Source organism: Capricornis sumatraensis, chromosome 19 (assembly GCF_032405125.1).
Source record: "Capricornis sumatraensis isolate serow.1 chromosome 19, serow.2, whole genome shotgun sequence".
Lineage (NCBI taxonomy): Eukaryota > Metazoa > Chordata > Mammalia > Artiodactyla > Bovidae > Capricornis > Capricornis sumatraensis.
This window is the reverse complement of record NC_091087.1, coordinates 53,213,319-53,231,329: the sequence shown is the minus strand read 5'-3', so window position 1 is coordinate 53,231,329 and position 18,011 is coordinate 53,213,319.

Genomic DNA, 18,011 nt, shown 5'->3' with positions numbered 1-18,011 from the left:
ATGATTTTGGAGCCCAAAAAAATAAAGTCAGCCACTGTTTCCACTGTTTCCCCATCTATTTGCCATGAAGTGATGGGACCGGATGCCATGATCTTAGTTTTCTGAATGTTGAGCTTGAAGCCAGCTTTTTCACTCTTCTCTTTCCCTTTCATCAAGAGGCTCTTTAGTTCTTCTTCACTTTCTGCCATAAGGGTGGTGTCATCTGCATATCTGAGGTTATTGATATTCCTCCTGGCAATCTTGATTCCAGCTTGTGCTTCATCCAACCCAGCATTTCTCATGATGTACTCTGCATATAAGTTAAATAAGCAGGATGACAATATACAGCCTTGATGTACTCCTTTTCCTATTTGGAACAGTGTGTTGTTCCATGTCCAGTTCTGACTGTTGCTTCCTGACCTGCATACAGGTTTCACAAGAGGCACCCAGACACACATATATATATATATTCTCTTCCATTTTCATTTGTCACAGGATACTAGAGTTCCCTGTGCTATACAGTAGGACCTTGTTGTTATCCATCCTATATACAATAATTTTCCTAGATCTGTTTAACCTATAAGATAGAATGTGTAAAATTTCCCATTGATTTGTTGGAAGTGGAAAAACCCATACTGATAAACCCTACACTAAAAAAACTAAATAAAATTTGTCATTTCTTTTAGAATCTAAAGGAAAATTACCAAATAGGAAGATTTAAGTCAATCTTATCAAAATGAACTGAATCCACGGTCGTGGAAGACATTGGAGTCAAGTGTTCCTGGGGGTCAGAGGAAACCCCAGGTGTGTCTCTTTCTACTCACAGCCTACTGTCTAATGCAGGAAACAGAACCAGATGTGAATAGCCCTAAAAGGGGCTTAGAACCAGTGCAACTGAAAAATAAATCTAAGAACAGCTTCCCTGAGGAGCAAAATGAAAACACCAATCTCTAGCTAGTCAAGAAAAAGGAATATATGCAGACAGGCAGGAAAGATATGGCGGTGCTAACCATAGATATGGGCCTTCTCTGGTGGCTCAGATGGTAAAGAATCTGTCTGCAATGCGGGAGACCAGGGTTCTTGCTTGGAGAATTCATGGACAGACAACGGAATTTTTTTTCTTTACAAAATACTACCTACAACTCTATGCTAAAACTTTAAAAATATGTATAAATACAAGCTTTTCTTTACAAATAGAAATAACAAGCATTACTTAACCAGATCAACATCCATGGAAGAAATGGAAAATGTCAGGGGCAGAATAGACAACGTATTAAAAGCACAGCCTTGGGCAATTCTTTAGCAGTCTAATGGTTAGGACTCTGCTCTTTCTCTGCCAGGGACGCATTCAATCCCTGATCAGGGAACTAAAATCTGTCCCATGGTGTGGCAAAAAAAAAAAAAAATTTTGCTCAGTTGTGTCTGACTTTGTGGCCCCCATGGACTGTAGGCTCCTCTGTCCATGGGATTTTCCAGGCAAGAATACTGGAGTACAGCCTTAAAATTCCACTGTCCTATAGTCCCTCTGACCCTGGATGACCCAACTCTCTGACTCTTCCTACTGTCCTCTGAGTTTTGCTGGAAGAAAATCACAGTCAAGTAGCAGAAGAATTGATGCCTTTGAACTGTGGTGTTGAAGACTCTTGAGAGTCCCTTGGACAAGAAGGAGATCGAACCAGTCCATCCTAAAGGAAATCAAGCCTGAATATTCATTGGAAGGACTGATGCTGAAGCTAAAGCTCCAATACTTTGGCCACCTAATGTGAAAAGCCTGTAAAAAGATGTTGGGAAAGAATGAGGGCAGGAGAACGGGGCAACAGAGGATAAGGTGGTTGGATAGCATCACTGACACAATGGATGAGTTTGAGCAAACTCTGGGAGATAGTGAAGGACAGGGAAGCCAGGCGTGCTAGAGTCCATGGGGTCACAAATAGTTGTACATGACTCAGAAACTGAACTACAGCAACTATGGTTTTAGGGTCATAATCAAACGTGGGCTCTCAACACTGAGAAGAAACTATGGAATTCTGTTTTTCTAGTTGTGTTAATTTTCTATTCTTCACATCTCTATAACATAGATAAAATCTCTATTCTCAAATTTTCTGATTTCTGTCCCCTACACACCCTTCTCCCTAATCCTTGCAGAATCCCTCAGCAGACAATCTGAGACAGACTTCTGTCACAGGCCCAGCAAAAATCACACAGATCAAGGCAGAACAGTGCACTGCTATAAACTTAACCAAGTGATAGCCCCAATCTGAGCTGCTGTGCTATGATTTTGATGTACTATGTTTAATGGAACAGATTGACAAACTCCAGCATATGGTATGTAGCTATTAACCTGGCAAATGCAGTCTTTTAAATGCTTATGAGGAAAAAAGATCAGAAGCAAATCACATTCATTTGCAACAGTTAATATGCACTCATGGTCTTGCCCCAGGGTTACATTAATTCTCCCGCTCTCTGTTACAATACAGTCCAAAGGGACTCTGATTATCTGGGCATTCCACAGAATATGACACTGGTCGCTTACATTAATGACATTTTGTTAAACTACTTGAGCCCTGGGAGGATGCGGCGGGAATCATGGAGGCCTCTAAATGCTGATAAATATATGTATCAGAAAGTGGTAGATGACTACACAATCATTCAAGGACTTGCCCTGTTAATGAAGCTGTCCTGAGTGAGACTGGGTGGCCTGAGTCCTGCTGAAACATACCATCCAAGAAAAGACCAATTTATGGCACCTTGTACAATCTACTGCTAAGAAGGAAGCACACCAAACAGTAGTCCTCTACAGATTTTGGAGACTGTGCATTTTTGGGAATCCAACCTTTTGGCCAGATGACTCCATACATTGCTAGTTTTGAATGGCCTCCATAGTAAGGGAGGAGTCGGCAGCAGCTGTAGGCTCTGCTCCAAGCAGGCCTGCCACATGGATTAGGATATGTCAAACCCTATGAGCGAGAGGTATCTGTGGTAGATAAGGATGCCCTGCAGTCTCTGGCAAGTCTCACAGAGGAGAGCCAGACTTTAGACCACCAGGGCTCTGGAACAAAAGCAGGGAGTTAGATATCATTTGTAAAGCAGCTTTTGACTTGCTTTTAGCCCTTAATAGAGACTGACTACCTGATCAAGGACACCAGAACCATTCATCATGAGTTGCATACAAGAGGAGGTAAGTTGGGGATCAGAGAGGATCAGGGAGGACTGAGCAGATCTAGAAGGCATAGATAAGTAACCAAACATTGCCCAGTCCCCCTACTCACTTGCCTCTGAGAACCAACACCCCTCCTTCAGTTCACACCTGTGGCCCAATAGATGTTCCCTCCAATTAGCTGATAGGAAGAAAGAGCCAACCCTTCATCCACAGGTGAGATACATAAGCACGTTGGCACAAGCTCAAAATTCATCTGGAATTAATTGCTTAAAATATTTTTATTGTAAAATAAAATGTGAAGACAGACAAAGCATGCAATACACACACAAAACTCAAGAAATTATTATAAGGCAAACATACTTTGGTCAAGAAGTAGAATCTTGTCAGCACCTCCAGAAACTTCCTCCATGTGTCCCATCCCAGTCGCCACTCTTCCTCTTCCCACATGAAGAAGCTTCCCATCTGGCTTTTTCATTCTTTGGCTGCTCTGAGTCTTTGCTGTGACATGTGGGTTTTCTCTAGTTGGGGCACAAGGGCTTCTCATTGAGCACAGGTTTCTCTTGTTGCAGACCACTGATTCTAGAGAATCCAGGTTCAGTAGTTGAAGTACAGACTTTAGATGAGCTTAGTTGCCCCACAGCATGTGGAATCTTAGTTCTTCCACCAGAGACTGAACCTGCATACCCTGCAATGGAAGGTGATTTCTTAACCACTGAACCACCTGAGAAGTTCCCATCTAGCTTTTATGATAATCATTCCTCTGCTTTTTAAAAATAATTTTGTCAACACACTATCAGTTATTCTTGCCTCATTTTTAAAAAAATATGTCTTTTGAGTTCTCTTATTCTGTAAGTTCTCCCTTTATCCCTTTCATTTCTTTATGCATTTTCAGTTGAAGAACCTGAGCCATTTAACCTGTAGAGTTTCCCACAGACTGGATTTTGATGATTGCATTTTGTTGGTACAATCCAAAATTTTCTTCTGTTCTCTGAATTTCTGCAAATTGTCAGTTGCATACAGAAACTGGATTAGACTCAGGTTCAAGACTATAAAAGGCATATAATTTCTGATTATCTCTTTATTTTGTGATATTAGCAGTCATTAATGTTTAATGCTTATGGCCATTTGTTAGAAATTGCCAATAGTGATATTATTTTCATTTGTTGGATTACCTTTATAATAATCTACTCTTTTGTTACCAAGTGGTATAGCTCATACAGGCAAGGCAGGTTAAATGTTGGACTCATTCTCTTTATTCACCAGTTCTCAAGATAATGAGTTGCTTCCTTGCTGCTACTGCTACTAAGTTGCTTCAGTCATATCTGACTCTGTGACCCCACAGACGGCAGCACACCAGGCTCCTCCTTCCCTGGGATTCTCCAGGCAAGAACACTGGAGTGGGTTGCCATTTTCTTCTCCAATGCATCAAAGGGAAAAGTGAAAGTGAAGTCGCTCAGTCGTGTCAGACTCTTTGCAACCCCATGGACTGCAGCCTACTAGGCTCCTCCGTCCATGGGATTTCCCAGGCAAGAGTACTGGAGTGGGTTGCCATTGCCTTCTCCAGTTGCTTCCTTGAAAGTGAAAGTGAAAGTGAAGTCGCTCAGTTGTGTCAGACTTTTCGCGATCCATGGACTGCAGCCTACCGGGCTCCTCCATCTGTGGGATTTTCCAGGCAAGAGTACTGGAGTGGGTTGCCATTGCCTTCTCCAGTTGCTTCCTTATCATTCTCCAAAAGGTATATACACACATGTGCACATACACACAATCATTATAAGCTTTTCAATGTAAACATGTTTATGAGCTTCAATCCATTGTAAATATCATCATGTTTGAGCTCAAATTGTCCCATCTTTGACCACTAGGATCCCTTTAAAGCAGGCTTCTGAATCCTTTTGATGTAACCCTAGCAGTACTTGAAGTTTTCTTTTTCTCTGGTGATATAGGATATGCTGTAGGCTTGTCTTGCTCATTTCATGCCCAAGTCCTCAATTTGACCACTCCTCCCCAAAGCCCTGTTTTCTTTCAATGAGAAATTATAATGAGAATTTACACTGTATCACAATCTAAGCATAAAGGATGCACACTATTTCTGGATTGATTATTGTTTTTGCACTGTTCATTGGACAAAACTACAAAATATATACATAATATTCATTACTGATACCAATAATATCACATATTGATATGAATAATTCCAATTACAACTCAAGCTTTTATGTAACCACTTTTCTATTATATCTCCTCTCTTCCATATGAGAATTCTGATTCTCAAGAATGCAGAGGATTCTGTCTGTGGTCAAGAATCTGCCTGCCAAGGCAAGAGACACCAATTTGATCCCTGGTTTGGGACGATCCCATATGCTGCAAGGCAACAAAGCCCATGCACCACAACTATTGCGCCTGTGCACTAGAGCCTGGGAGCTGCAACTACTAAGCCCACATGTTGCAACTACTGAAACCCTCGTGCCCTAGAGCCCATGCTCTGCAACAAGAGTTGCCGCTGCAAAGAGAAGCCCTCACATCGAAACTAGAGAGTAGCCCCCTTGGGCAGCAACTAGAGAAAAGCCTGCCAAGCAACAAAGACCCAGAACAGCCAAAATAAACACCAGTAATACAGAAAACATTTTAAAAATTCATATACTCTTCCTATTCTTAAAATAGTATACTCCACTTCCTCAAGCCATTACATACTACATATACTCTTTCCCTCTTATCAAGTGGTATGCTAGGACCAACTCATATCAGCTCAGGAGAGCCAGTTGTTACATTTTCAGGAACTCTGCAAGCTGGTTGTTAAACATATCAATTATAAAAAATTAAATTATATAAACTTACAATTATATAAATTATATAAGCTTATATAAATTCTATAAATTATATAAACTTACAATTAAATAAAAAAAGAAAAGGTAGAAAATACCTGAAACTTATCATCTCCTAAATATTGTACTACATGTTATCACTAGCTATGCTTTTAAGGGTTTTACATCAATTATAACTGCATGGTGGAAACACCATATTACTCTGTCATGGACAGAGGCTTCACAACTCTTCTCAACCCTGCCTTCAGTGACAACTTATTGGCAGCCTGAAATCGACCATGGTGGCAGTATACACATCACAGAAACTGACAAAGCCTGCAAATTTGGGCTTGATTTATTGTTTTTTATGATTGCCTAGACTTAAGAACAGAGAAAGCAATGGCACCCCACTCCAGTACTCTTGCCTGGAAAATCCCATGGACAGAGGAGCCTGGTGGGCTGCAGTCCATGGGGTCACTGAGAGTTGGACACGACTCAGTGACTTCACTTTCAGTTTTCACTTTCATGCATTGGAGAAGGAAATGGCAACCCACTCCAGTGTTCTTGCCTGGAGAATCCCAGGGACGGGGGAGCCTGGTGGGCTGCCGTCTATGGGGTCACACAGAGTCAGACACGACTGAAGCAACTTAGCAGCAGCAGCAGCAGCAGACCTAAGAAAGTGATGAAGGAAATGTTAATAAATGCAAATTAAACTCAAAAGTATAGGGTTCTATAGTGATTACATTTTGGAATACCACCCCAAAAATGAGAAAGTACTTAAGAACCACTACTCAATTCATCAAAGAGGTCATTTGCATCACTGACAAATGAGTGAACTTGTGATGTACATCTTCACATTTGTCTTACTCCTTAATGTATATATACATATATATAAATCAGCCAATATTCACGTTAGAAGGAGTCTCATTCACTAGTGATCTGAATGACTTCTTTGCTGAACCAGATAATAATCAGGCATTAAGAGGAGAGTGAAAAAGTCGGCTTAAAGCTCAACATTCAGAAAACGAAGATCATGGCATCTGGTCCCATCACTTCATGGCAAATAGATGGGGAAACAGTGGAAACAGTGTCAGACTTTATTTTGGGGGGCTCCAAAATGACTGCAGATAGTGATTGCAGCCATGAAATTAAAAGACGCTTACTCCTTGGAAGGAAAGTTATGACCAACCTAGAGGGCATATTCAAAAGCAGAGAAATTACTTTGCCAACAAAGGTCCGTCTAGTCAAGGCTATGGTTTTTCCAGTAGTCATGTATGGATTTGAGAGTTGGACTGTGAAGAAAGCTGAGCACCGAAGAATTGATGCTTTTGAACTGTGGTGTTGGAGAAGACTCTTGAGAGTCCCTTGGACTGCAAGGAGATCCAACCAGTCCATCTTAAAGGAGATGTTTGGAAGGAATGATGCTAAAGCTGAAGCTCCAGTATTTTGGCCACCTCATGCGAAGAGTTGACTCATTGGAAAAGACTCTGATGCTGGGAGTGATTGGGGGCAGGAGGAGAAGGGAATGACAGAGGATGAGATGGCGGGATGGCATCACCGACTCGATGGACATGAGTTTGAGTGAACTCCGGGAGTTGGTGATGGACAGGGAGGCCTGGCGTGCTGCAATTCATGGGGTCGCAAAGAGTTGGACACGACTGAGCGACTGAACTGAACTGAATTTATTCAAGTTTGATTTTTGTAACACTACTGTTGGTGAGATACTTATTAAAATTGGTAGTAGATTTTGTAAGAAACAGCATCTCACACTAAAGATATAGGCTGAAAAACAGTGTTTTAACTTGAAATGCATATTATTTCTAAAATAATATAACACAACTCTTAACCCCCAGTCTTAATTATACACTTAATCATATATTTAATACCTGTACTATAGCATCTCTCTAGTCATTTTGGGTGTCTGAAGCTCATTCTCTTATAGTTTGTTTAGGCAGCGTTCACTGGAATACAGGCATACCTCATTTTCTCACACTTCATCTTGTAGATATTGAGTTTTTAAAATATTGATGGGGGAGTTCCCTGGTGGTAGTAGTTATGTTCAGAGAAGGCAATGGCACCCCACTCTAGTACTCTTGCCTGGAAAATCCCATGGATGGAGGAGCCTGGTAGGCTGCAGTCCATGGGGTTGCCAAGAATCAGACACGACTGAGCGACTTCACTTTTTCTTTTTACTTTCATGCATTGGAGAAGGAAATGGTAACCAACTCCAGTGTTCTTGCCTGGAGAATCCCAGGGATGGTAGAGCCTGGTGGGCTGCCATCTATGGGGTCACACAGAGTCAGGCACAACTGAAGTGACTTGGCAGCAGTAGTTACGTTTGGTGTTTTCACTGCCATGGCCTGAGTTCGATCCCTGGTCAGAGATCTGAGATCCCACAAGCCATGCAGTAGGGCCAAAAAAATTGTGTTTGTGGCAAACCTCCTTCAAGCAAGTCTATTGGCATCATTTTCCCAACAGCATTATTTTATTTAAGGTAAGTAGATTGTTCTTTTAGACATAATGCTAGTGTACACTTAATAGACTAAAGCAGAGTGAAAATATAACTTTTATACACACTGGGAAACCAAAAAATTTATGTGAGTCTCTTTATTATTATATTTGCTTTCTTGCGGTGGTCTGGAACCAGGCCTGCAATACCTCCAAGTACATCTGTATTGTTCCTTGAGTGCTTGTTTGGTGATGATGTGTGCCCTTTATTTCTTAAAGTCAAGTGTGCTGAATATAAAATCTCTGCCTCACACTTTCTTTCCTTGAGTATCTTAAATATGTTTCTCAATTCTCTTCTGGGACAAAGCATTCCACTGAAAAATCCAGTGATAAACTAGTTTTCTATATGTCATACGCTTTCTTTTTAGATAACCTCCAAATATTTTTCCTCAAACTTTAGTAATTTTACTAGAATATGTCTTGTTGCTGTTTCTTCCTATTCAATATTCTCAGTTATACTTTGAACATAAAATTCAAATCCTTTTTTAATCTCAGAAAAGTTTTTTGTAATTACATTTTTAAATGTTGCTGTATACTGTACAAAAGAGATCTTCACAACCAAGATAATCACGATGGTGTGATCACTCACCTAGAGCCAGACATCCTGGAATGTGAAGTCAAGCGGTCCTTAGAAAGCATCACTACAAACAAAGCAAGTGGAGGTGATGGAATTCCAGTTGAGCTATTTCAAATCCTGAAAGATGATGCTGTGAAAGTGCTGCACTCAATATGCCAGCAAATTTGGGAAACTCAGCAGTGGCCAGAGGACTGGAAAAGGTCAGTGTTCACTCCAATCCCAAAGAAAGGCAATGCCAAAGAATGCTCAAACTACCGCACAACTATACTTATCTTACACGCTAGTAAAGTAATGCTCAAAATTCTCCATGCCACTCATCTCACATGCTAATAAAGTAATGCTCAAAATTCTCCAAGCCAGGCTTTAGCAATATGTGAACCGTGAAATTCCTGATGTTCAAGCTGGTTTTAGAGAAGGCAGAGGAACCAGAGATCAAATTGCCAACATCACTGGATCATGGAAAAAGCAAGAGAGTTCCAGAAAAACATCTATTTCTGCTTTATTGATTATGCCAAAGCCTTTGACTGTGTGAATCACAATAAATTGTGGAAAATTCTGAAAGAGATGGGAACACCAGAGCGCCTGACCTGCCTCTTGGGAAACCTGGATGCAGGTCAGGAAGCAACAGTTAGAACTGGACATGGAACAACAGACTGCTTCCAAATAGGAAAAGGAGTATGTCAAGGCTGTATACTGTCACCCTGTTTATTTAACTTATATGAAGAGTACATCATGAGAAACGCTGGACTGGAAGAAGCACAAGCTGGAATCAAGATTGCCGGGAGAAATATCAACAACCTCAGATATGCAGACAACACCACCCTTATGGCAGAGAGTGAAGAGGAGCTAAAAAGCCTCCTGATGAAAGTGATAGCACCGAAGAATTGATGCTTTTGAACTGTGGTGTTGGAGAAGACTCTTGAGAGTCCCTTGGACTGCAAGGAGATCCAACCAGTCCATTCTGAAGGAGATCAGCCCTGGGATTTCTTTGGAAGGAATGATGCTAAAGCTGAAACTCCAGTACTTTGGCCACCTCATGCGAAGAGTTGACTTGCTAGAAAAGAGTCTAATGCTGGGAGGGATTGGCGGCAGGTGGAGAAGGGGACAACAGAGGATGAGATGGCTGGATGGCATCACTGACTCGATGGACATGAGTTTGAGTGAACTCCGGGAGTTGGTGATGGACAGGGAGGCCTGGCGTGCTGCGATTTATGGGGTCGCAGAGTCGGACACGACTAAGTGACTGAACTGAACGGAACTGAACCATGCCTTCACTTTGGCTTTCTTCTTCTGGGATATCATAATCCGTGTGATCAGTCTTCTTTGTCTTCAATATTTGTCATGTCTTCTTGAATCCCTTTTAACTCCTACTTTCTTGACTTTTTAATTTTCCTCTTTTCACCTTCTGTTTCTTTTAAGGAATATGTATTGGGTTTATTCACTCTTGTGCTCCTTTTGGTTTCATCTTCCCTTTTGAAATGATTTTTTTATTTTTTATTGTTTGCTGAGTTCTGTCGCCTCATTTCTGAGTTTTTCTAATTGTGATATATTTTGTTCTTTCATGTCTTGTAACATTCTTTCAATTATCTGAGTGGTTTTGAAATAGTAGATCACTGTTCTGATCTGACTTGTAGACATGTCTTTCCAGCATTGGGATGTTATTCTACTTCTTACTGTCTTTTTCTTATACTAACTTTGTATGGGATTTGAAGTTAATACTTTCTTTTAATATGAAAATGGTTTTCCTGGACAGCTAGAGTAAGCAAGGCACAGGACACCTTGTCCAATATTAGAGTTTCCTCTTGAGTTGTTTCTATGTGATGCTTAAAAATATGGTGGCTTATTTTGTGAGCTCTTTTTGCTTCTGTTACCACACCCCACTTCTGTCTGTACCTTCTCTGTCCTTAGTCTCTATTGTCTCTATCTTGGTCAACTATGATTATATTCCCAGAAGGTTCTCCTCAGTGTGGATCCCTGACCATTTGGAAAGTTCCTGGGGCTGAGTTTCTCCACACCGTCAGTCCATCTTCCTTCAAGGCCCTTGGCAGTGGAGAGAGCAAGACCCCTGCAAGTGCCAGCCGCTCTTCTCTAAGTAGCCCGTGTTGCTTTCCAGTGAACGCCTGTCGGCTACTTTACGGGTCTCCTGTTCCCTGTTGCCTCCCTCTTCCTCCTACCCAGGTGCTGTTTGTGTTTTGCGGCTCATGGTGGGGTAGCCCCATCCACCTATAGTTCAGGGTCTGTAGGAAAACTTCTCCATTTTGTTTTATCATAAATGGAATCCATGATCTTTTGGTTCTGCCATCTGGTTTCTCGGACTGCTTTTATGTGAAAAATAAGAGACTGAAAAACCACACTGCTGTCATCAGCATCTCTCCAGAATTCTCCATCTGAAACCAATTTTTGTATTAAGGTAGAAGTCCAGCTTCCATATTTTCCTATAGGGGTAACTATTTTTCCACAACCACTATGGAAAGTCCACTCTTTGCCCACAGCTCTGAGGTTCCCCCTCTCTTGTGTATCAAGCATCCACGGATGTCCAGTGGGCTGAGGGCACTCCTCCTCCTCTGTTCTCTTCCACTGATCTCAGCATCCAGTCTTGCCATGATACCTCAGTGTTTAACTACAAAATCTTTATTAAAATTCTAGTATCTGGTAAGACCATATCCCTTTACCCTATTCTTCCTTGGAAGTGTTTGAGGTGCGTATTGACCTTTTGTTTCTGCCAAACACACTTTCAAGTCAAGTGTGTCAGGTTCCTTGAAAAAATATCCTGTTTTTTCCCTATATTTCACCTTAGTATTTAGAAATGTAGATCCCTCTTTCATACATTATAAGGGTAAATGTTGTTTCAAGATACTTTGGTTTTAGGTATGTGTGAGTGGTAGGTATGTGTGCATACATGTGTATGAGTTAGGACAAGTGTCCCTGTCAGAAAGGAAGCTACTGCCCTAGGTCATCCAGAAGGTTACCTAGGCACTGGGTCCCCCTCAGGCGTCTTCTTTTCCATTCGGTGTTTACTTTCCTATGGACTAAATTAGACTGTTTTAGAGCCACAGGCTTTCATTTTTGGCTGCCATTTTGATCTCTACAGGAGAGCTACTGACAGTGATGATGGAGTTTGGAAGGGGCTGGGAGAAAGAATTCAGGGAGTTTCCACACCCATCAGATTTCACCACGTAGGACCATTACACACCTGTTTGTGCTATCAGCTGGGACTGCAGCTGGCTTTTTTGAAGCTCCTCTTATCCCTTGCCAGACAGTCTGGGAGTTTTTAAATTGAGACAGAAAATGAAAAAATGTTAGAAATGTCTTTACTCTTATGAAGACAATTTGCAAACATTCTAGACTCTTGGGCTGCCACTATCTTGGGATTCTACTAGGGAAAAACCTTAAAGCGCCCTCTGCTGACAGCCAGTATCAATCACCACTAGAGTCAAGAATTACAAATAATTACTGATGGAGACTTACTTTGTAATAACTACATTTTAAGCTGGGAATCACAAATAGGGAGTCATATTTATATTTACTGTTATGCTCTCCATCTGAAAAATGGAATTCAAACACATAAGCTAAAATAGCTCTAACTTATACTGAATCTACAGTTAAAAGACTCTTTTTGAATGATACTGATAGATCTTTAAAAATAATGTCCTTAAAGACAATACACACACACACACACACACACGCAGAGCACAATTAGTGGCTCTCTATGATGGATAACGTTATAGGTGTCTTACTAAGTTAGATATATTCTATAATGAAAATATTAAAAAAGATTTTTTACTATTTTTTCAAGTATTACAAATAAATCAAAACACTAATTGAAAATGAAATAAACTAGTTATGTATAACTATTGAGAATAACTGCCATATTAAAAATGACTATTTTGGAAATTTTATACTATGAAGAGTTATAACTATTTCATGAATAAATATACATGTCAGATATCTATGCTTCTTTATTTATATACACTTTTTGGCTCACCCAGTGGCATGTGGGATCTTAGTTCCCGACCAGGGGTCAAACCTATGTCCCCTGCATTGGAAGCACAGAGTCCTAACCACTGGACCCCCAGGGAAATCCTAGGATGTATTTGCTTCTAACTTTATATTTTCCCCTGGTCAAAAATAAACAAACTCATGACTAACCTCTTTCATTCTTCATGTAAAATTTCTGACTGCCTAAGAGAAACTACCATAAAAAAATAATAAAAATAAATCATATGAATTATGAAAATTACAGTTGTATTTACTGTGGTTAACAAAGTCATTTATTACTATACTATAACCTTAAGAATAGAGTTAAATAGAGTTAATAAAATTAAGTGAAGAGATAATATCTTAAAATTTCAGACCATCCATATTTTAATAATTTCTAAACTGATAATTAATGGTTGCCATTCCTTTCTCCAGTATACCTTCCCAACCCAGGGAATGAATATGTGTCTCCTGCATCTCCTGCACTGGCAGGGACATTCTTTGCCACTGAGCCACCTGGGAAGCCCCAATACATACAGTACCTGTTTATTTTAACCTTAATCTAGTAAGGTTACAGAAATCCTATTTCCCAATTTTCAAAGCTCAGATAATTGTGTGTCTATATACTGGGATCACTAAAAACATAACTCTAAATTTGGGTATAAATCAATGTACAATGACAATGAAGAGAATGACTATGAGAAAGAACTATGAAATGGTCTTGTTTTAGATCTGTATGTAAAAGATCTGTGAAATAATTCATTTTCCAATATGAACTAATATTTATAAACTTGCCATTTATAAATGTCCTTTATGAAATTATCAGGCTATTCCTGATTAATAACAGTCTAGAAATCCTATTGATTATAGGTAGATCATTGGGTAAAACACAATCATACAAAATTATTTAAAGAATGTTGAGGATAAAACCGGGGAAGTGGAGAAGAAAAGCTCACAACAAGGATATTAATTTAATAGACAAATTAAACTGTTTACTACCACATCCCTTCAAAGCACTTTGATCTGTATGAAAAGTTCTAATGTTTCCTTAGTTTTATTCCATACTTTGTTTCTGTAGTAACTCTAAAGCATATAATCTGTTGCAATGTTCCTAAGCCTTTTACTTGGTAAATTCTTTTTAGTCAGTAAACAGTAATAACAGCGTAATGCTTGTTTAGAACTTTATCTTCTTCCCGAACACCCCTTAAATAGTATGAAACAGAATTAAATGCACTGTGGACTCACTGTACAATTTTGAATGATTAGATGAAAAATTACAAATTCCAAACTAAGCACCTAAGACTTGTAGGAATTTACTGCCACCTTCAGGTTTTAATCAAAATGCAACTGTAACACAACTTTTACATTTCCAGGAGACAGTCCCTGGTTAAAGTAGTTAAAATATTAACATTATCTTCTGGTGGGGGAAGCAAAGTACGATGTAAGTCAGATTGCAGTACAAGTGTCTTTCATGAAATGCCCTTTCACCTTGTCTTTTATTATTCTTCTACAATGTAACTGAAAAATCAAAGGTTACCATACTTTATCATTTAACTATAACCACACAATGGGAGCTCTAGACAGAACACTGTCTAGAATACACCTAAGTATCTTTAGACTAAGCAAAACAGGTTTAAAGGTTCCATGTATTAACACCCTCCAGCCAAAGACCGTTCGTAACAAACACACCTGTAGTTCAACAAGTTGCGTTTTCTGCTTATTGCATAAGGGAACACAGCACAGCATGGGGAACTGCGGGTGTCTGAGAAAGAAGGTGTGAGAAAAGGACTTAAAAGATGTGGGCTTGTAGTAGAAGATTTGGGGTTGGAGTCACAGAAGTGGGGCTTTGCTCTGAATAGGATTCTGTCAGGAAGTGCAGCACTTCTGTGATTAGAAATCTTAATAAGTCTTATTAATAAGGCAAGAGGAATGAAACAAAGCCAAAGCCATCACTGGAAGGACAGCAGCAGCTGTTCCTATTAGGCAGCACAGGGGAAGGCTTCGGATTTTTGTGGTTGGCAGGCTGACCCTGGTTTTGTCTCTACTTACACAAGATTATAAGGGGGAGCAGGGTCTTGGCATTTTGTCTCACTTCATCATGGACACAGAGTAGCCTTGTTTGGTGATGATGTTTTATGCAATTGCAAATGTTCAACAGAATACCAAAATAAGCACCAGACAGTTCCCAGTTGTCAGGGACTGCTTTTCCTTCTCATGTGAACAATTCTAAAAATACCTTTACTTTTATTCCTTGAATTTGTGATGAAATTAAAGAAGTTTATTATTTTAAAGACAGCAATCAATAGGATTTGAAGCCCTAGTGTTCATGATAAATGTTAAGGGTCAGAAAGTCAACTAAAAAAAATTAGGAAAGGGGGGATTAACTTGAAGATTCCTTAACATGAGGAAGACAAGGGTGCAGGTGGACTGTGAGTGAGCTGGAAGCAGGAAGTCAAGGGCCAAGAACGGCCTGCCCATCTCTCATCTCTTCAGCTCTCTATACCATCTCCACACCACAAGAAACTTAACTGCCCGCTGCTTGTTTTCCCAGCTTCCACAGAAAAAATTTGGAAGCTCCTAGGGAAGGGTTCCAGCTGGGGCAGCCTGAGTTACAGACCCACCTAATCTAAACAACTATGACCACGACTAGCAGAACATGAGAGAGATGGCTGCTCCACTGGAACCACATGGCTGGAACCACAAGAAGCATTTTCTGGAAAAAGTAGAACTAAAGTGCTGGGTAAAAGTACTGAAGTTCAGCCAAGCGTGGAAAAATATCAGTTTGGGGTTTTAGAAATAAAACACCAGCTCTTTACAACTGCCAAGGCATGGAAGCAACCTAAACGCCTATCAACAGATGACTGGATAAAGAAGATGCTGTGTGTGACACACACACACACACACACACACACACACACAGAGGAATATTACTCAACCATAAAAAAGAATGAAATAATGCCACTTGCAGCAACATAAAAGGACCTAGAAATTATCATACTCAGTGAAGTCAAAGAAAGACAAATATATCATTTACATGTGATATCTAAATATATATATATATGTATACTAATGAACTTATTTACAAAACAGAAATACACTCATAGACATAGAAAACAAACTTATGGTTACCAAAGGGGAAAGGATGTGGAGAGAAATAAATTAGGAGTTTGGGATTAACAGATATACACTACTATATATAAAATAGATAACCAAAAAGGACCTACTGTATAAGCCCAGAGAACTATGCTCAATATCTTATAATGGAAAAGAATCTGAAGATACATTTTTTTTTATTCAAAACATTTTAAAGGCAATTAATCAGTTCTGACATTTAAAAAAAGGCAAAGAGGAGTACACACGATATTCCTTTAGTGTCAATAATGGGTCCTGCTATGTCCTATTTTATCTAGCTGGCAGAAAAACAACCACTATACGTCACAGAATCTTATAGAGTCTTTTAAAGCTTAAAATGCAAAGAGAAAAAGAGAAAGTCCAGAGAATCAGGAGAGGACATGGGAGGTCTTGCAGGCAGTGGACAGACCAGCATCCTCTCCATCTTGGATCTCCTCCCACCTCGGTAGCCTCATAGAGAGTGGACTTAGGCCATGACCATGACCCGTGCTAAGAAGTCCCTTGAGCAGCCACACAAGGAGGAGGGAGAAGAGAGCTGTACCGGAGAGGAAGGGGAACAAGTGGACAAAACCTCTGGGCTCCCCTGACTATGAGAAGCCTGAGACCCCAACAGATATTCCTGTGCATGAGGCACAGAGTGAGGAGGGACAGCTCAAGGGTGTGTAGGAAAGTCCCAAACCAAGTTTGCCCTGGTGTAGTGGGTAGTGTTATTATTTATACAAACATAAATATGTTGATAAAATATGTATAGGTTAACACCGTGGAGGAGCAACCAGAGGAGTGGTGGCTGCACAGGCACAGGAGGGCCTAGAGGAGCTATCCCACGTTGAAGGTCAGGAACGGTGGAAGTAAGGAGATACCCCTCATCCAAAGTAAGGAGCAGCAGCTGTGCTTTGCTGGAACAGCCGTGAAGAGATACCCCCGACCCAAGGTAAGAGAAACCCAAGTAAGATGGTAGGTGTTGCAAGAGGGCATCAGAGGGCAGACACACTGAAACCATACTCACAGAAAACTAGTCAATCTAATCACACTAGAACCACAGCCTCGTCTAACTCAATGAAACCAAACCATGCCCATGGGGCAACCCAAGACAGGCAGGTCATGGTGGAGAGGTCCGGCAGAATGTGGTCCACTGGAGAACGGAATTGCAAACCACTTCAGTATTCTTGCCTTGAAAACCCCATGAACAGTATGAAAAGGCAAAATGATAGGATACCAAAAGAGGAATTCCCCAGGTCATTGGATGCCCAATATGCTACTGGAGATCAGTGGAGAAATAACTCCAGAAAGAATGAAGGGATGGAGCCAAAGCAAAAACAATACCCAGCTGTGGATGCGACTGGTGATAGAAGCAAGATCCGAGGCTGTAAAGAGCAATAATGCATAGGAACCTGGAATGTCAGGTCCACGAATCAAGGCAAATTGGAAGTGATCAAGCAAGAGATGGCAAGGGTGAACGTCGACATTCCAGGAATCAGCGAACTAAAATGGACTGGAACGGGTGAATTTAACTCAGATGACCATTGTATCTACTGCTGTGGGCAAGAATCCCTCAGAAGAAATGGAGTAGCCATCATGGTCAACAAAAGAGTCTGAAATGCAGCACTTGGATGCAATCTCAAAAACGACAGAATGATCTCTGTTCGTTTCCAAGGCAAACCATTCAATATCATGGTAATCCAAGTCTATGCCCCAACCAGTAACGCTGAAGAAACTGAAGTTGAACCATTTTATGAAGACCTACAAGACCTTTTAGAACTAACACCCAAAGATGATGTTCTTTTCATTATAGGGGACTGGAATGCAAAAGTAGGAAGTCAAGAAACACCTGGAGTAACAGGCCAATTTGGCCTTGGAATGCGGAATGAAGCAGGGC